This window comes from Galendromus occidentalis, unplaced genomic scaffold, assembly GCF_000255335.2.
Source record: "Galendromus occidentalis unplaced genomic scaffold, Mocc_1.1 scf7180000076296, whole genome shotgun sequence".
NCBI classification, from domain to species: domain Eukaryota; kingdom Metazoa; phylum Arthropoda; class Arachnida; order Mesostigmata; family Phytoseiidae; genus Galendromus; species Galendromus occidentalis.
Genome location: NW_003804285.1, coordinates 1 through 4,164, shown reverse-complemented (window position 1 = coordinate 4,164; position 4,164 = coordinate 1). Strand labels below are relative to the sequence as shown.

The 4,164-nt window shown below is 52.5% G+C and overlaps 1 pseudogene; it reads right to left on the bottom strand.

Annotated features, from left to right (window-relative positions):
• Positions 1-2,084: 2,084 nt before the first annotated feature.
• LOC114828553 (uncharacterized) lies at positions 2,085-4,003 on the bottom strand (annotated as a pseudogene).
• Between the last annotated feature and the right edge of the window lie 161 nt (positions 4,004-4,164).

Sequence of the window (4,164 nt, the reverse complement as noted above, 5' to 3'; positions counted from 1 at the left end):
CATTGTAACCGCCATCGACCACCTGACAAAATTCCTCATAGCAGAAGCAGTCCCAAACGGATCGGCAGGAGAAGTAGCCAACTTCCTCGTCAACAAGGTCATACTGCCCCATGGAGTTCCAAAAGTGCTGATCAGCGACCAAGGAAAAGCATTCTTATCCCACCTAGTAAGGGAGGTATGCGAGATCTGCGGCATAGATCAGCACAAGACGACGGGCTACCACCCAGAGAGCAACGGCCTAAGGGAACGTTCACACAGAACTATCGAAGACATGTTAAGTAAATACGTGAACGCAACGCAAGACGACTGGGACGCGGTATTACCATTCGTAGTAACCGCGTACAATTCGGCCCCCCAAGAATCCACGCGACATTCGCCGTTCATGTTGGTCCACGGGAGAGAACGAGAATCCTTCTTCAACGCAAACATACCCCGGCTTACAGTGAACTTAGACACACCGAGGACCGTCTACGCCAACATACTCATGGAAAGAGCAACGGCAGCAAGAGAGATTGCCAGAAAACTCGCGGACGAGGCGAAAAGCGCAAACATAGCCAGAAGACGAAAACCCCAACCAGAAGAAATAAAGATCAACGACCAGGTCATGCTGTTTACGCCAGTGCGCAAGCAAGGCTTGTCCGAGAAACTAATCCGCAGACAATTCGGCCCGTACATAGTAACTAAGATCATAGGCAAGGTTAATAGGGAGATAACGCCAATGCAAGGCGCCAAGACGGCAGGGATACCCAAGAAAGAGATAGTCCATTTGTCAAGGGTAAAACGTTTCCACGCCCCCAACGCCGACCCAGAGGAAGCCCCGGAGGACGACAACACCGAAAACGCCGACCCACAGGAAAAACCGACGAGACAGAAGACGCAGCTACCAGCGCCCCCATCGCTCCCGGAGCCCACCGAGAGACCACCAATCGCACCGCCCCTAGCACCCAAAGAGCAAGACCCGGAGCCCACAGCACGAGAACGGAGACCACCCTCATGGTTGAGGGACTTCGTGAGCTAACGAAGGAGCCGGGCCGGCTCCTACGGGGAGAGGGGGCAGCGTAACGGAGTTTCAAGGGAACCTCAAGAAGGCAAGAGACGGTAGGGAAGACTGGGATCGAAAGATAGCGCGGACACATAGGCAAACCAGTAACAGGTGCGCATGCGGAAATCCTAAATTGTAAACTTGTACCTAGAGCCGGACGAGCCGACGACCACGGTTCCAAGGATTGTTCTTGGAGCGGGGTCGGCGGCGAGCTCCGGAATCGACAGACCCCTTCCGCATGTGTGAGTGACGGCGAACCTTAAGATGTGTAACGAGGCGCGGTAGGAACTTTGGAATCGGCGCGCGAGAGAGCGGTGTTGTAATGGGCCAATCGGAAACAATGCTAACGTTCCGGAAAGGGAGAGAGGACAGGAGAATAAAACGAGTGTGAAGACGGGAAACCGCCATTCACGATCTTCGCGTGCAGTCAGCTAACCGTGTCATCCTTGATTCACGTTTTCCGGCCCCCTAGAACCCTAGCCCCGAGACTCGAGGAGCCGCTGCCGCCGCTCCCCAGTCCAACCAAAGAAAGGACCCAAGTCGAGCGCCCCGGAAGTCCCGTAGAACTGATCGCAGAGCTTCGACCCATAATCGACCCCGGAGACCACGGAGATTACCGTTACAATATTCTCGTGATGGCTCCCGATCAACGACTCCACGATACTCGGCTCGAGAAGGTCTGCAGCAGACTGGAAGAGTGGGGGTTCCATCTTCGGTTCGAAAAATGTCGATTCGCTGCCCGAGAGGTCAAATATCTTGGCATGATTATTAGGGCTGGAGATTCTTCGCGGAAAAAAAAGGCATATTTCGCGGCGAATTCGCGGCGGATCGGGGTGATTTCGCGGAAATCGAGAAATCGGATAGAATTTCGCGGAAAAGAAGAGCTGATGCTCGAGAATGTACAAATTTAATTTATTCGAGCCTCGTTCCCTCCGAAAAAGACCGGATGAACGCGCTGAGTCCTTTAGATATGAGAAGCGTTTTAGAAAAAGCATATTATACACTGGGAGATTCTTTTCCGCGATACTGCGGCGATTATCTGTCACACAGCGGAATACATACTAAAGGACCTCTCCGCCGCTACGCTATTGATGGGGACACTCAAACAACTGAGTGCGATTTGTGAAAGTCGTGGAAACTGCTCGGCGGCCGTGAACCAAAAGTCGGCCGGGTGGCTGAAGGTGCTGAGTTCTTTCGAGGATGACAAATACAATTTGAGTTCTGCCTTCGCGAGATTGTCGTCCTCAAACCACGGAATGCTGCGGAAGACGAATTCTGCATCAATCTCGGTGATCCGTGAGTGGGCGGGATCGAAAACTTGGCAGGCCTTGAAGAATCCGGCTGCTGGTTGACGGAATCGAGCGCTAGAGCCTTCCGAGATGTAGCTCTGTAGTTTCTCGTGAGATCTGCGTAAAGCCGTTTTCCCAGTCGAGTTTGTTTCCGAAGATTCTGATACTCGGAGCCATTGCGTCAGTAAGTCGAGGTCTTTCGCTACAGCGTGCGCCTTGACCTCACTGGTCTCAGATTTTCGGAGAACTTCCATCAGGTGGGGAGCGTACATCTTCAAGCACTCGAGATCGGACTTGACTTCAGTACAGCCACTCAGAGTGATGACGCTGGAGACGATCGAACTGGAGGAAAACTCAGCCTCTTCATCAACGAAGACAGCGTAGTCGTCCGACTGGCGAACATGGTACATCGCGGCTTCAAACCACGTGTTCCATCGCGTGACGACGGGCACAGGCGGCAAAGCCAGGGGACCCCCCTCAGCTATCAAGTAGTGGAGGAATCGAGCCTTTCGAGAAGGGCACGCAGTGAATCCTTTCTTCACTGCGACTACCAATTTGTTTACAGCTTTGAATTCGTCCTGCCATATCTCACAAATAAGGTTCAGCAAATGGGCCGTGCACGTTACGTGAACGGCGTTCAGGAAAACCGCCTTCAAGCTGTTGCTCCACGCCTTATGCATGTAGGCGGCGTTATCTGTCACGAACGCGCTGATCTTAGAGAACGAGACCTCATATTTGCAAAGCTCACTAATCACAGCTTCGCTCACGGTCTTGTAATTCGTAGAGTCGAGGACGACGGAATTCGGGAGCAGAGCTCGCAATTTGTGCCGATTTTGATCTTGCATCGTTGACTCCTGCAGGCGATCTACAGCGAGAATGTTGAAAACATACCGGTCCTCAGCATCAGTCGTCTCGTCGCAGACGATCGCCAGCGAGCTTGATTTCTTCAGAATTTCTTTGAGCTCATTCATATGGGCATCGAAAACGGTCGGGAGGTATTTCTGGCGCAGGTAATACGACGCGACGACGGAATCGTCCCGACGTTCTTGAGGTTGCGTTCCAGATAAAGTTTCAGAGATGATTTGTCCAATTTGTAGAGTGGGATATTCGCGCTGCAAAACTCTTTGACAAGGCTCAGGAGTTCCATCTTTCGGTGCTGTTTCTGGGTAGACTGATTTTCGAACACTTCGGAAACTACCCTCTGGAGCTTACGTTCCTTCACGATCGAGGCTTCTTTTCCGGCAACCTTCCGCCGATGCGACCCCGATAGAATATGTTTGCTGCAGGAGTCCTTGCGAACATCGTCGATTGGAACATTACAGCTGCTGCAGAAGAGGAGACCACCGCTCACGTGGAACGTACCCGAGGAGAACTGCCTGGCGCGCATAGCCGGGGTGATATTCTTTGCCACCTTCGAAACTGGATCCATTTCATGAGGGTTGACCAACCGGGATTCTTCTCTCGATTCGTCCACAACTTCATCAACTTGAACGCTGAGCGGTGCTGAGCTAACTATTCCTAGCGTTGGCGGAACGAACCGAACGCCATTCTGCTGTCTGAGAACACCTGACGCGTGGTGGGTTGCCGAACGTCGACGTAGGTGTCGAACGAACATTCGACGTCCAACCACATTCCGGACGAGGAAATCAAATCCGTATGGAGCGTGCGCCATCACAACCGATACTGACCCCCGCAGGGTCCCTGTGAAGCAAATTATTGCGCTCCGCTGAATTTCTCTAGAGCGAGAAATCGGCGTAGGGAAGAATTATTGCGTCGAAGCATCGCAGTACCTGCTTTGTCGCGCGAAATCGTCAGAAATCGCGGAATTCGCGG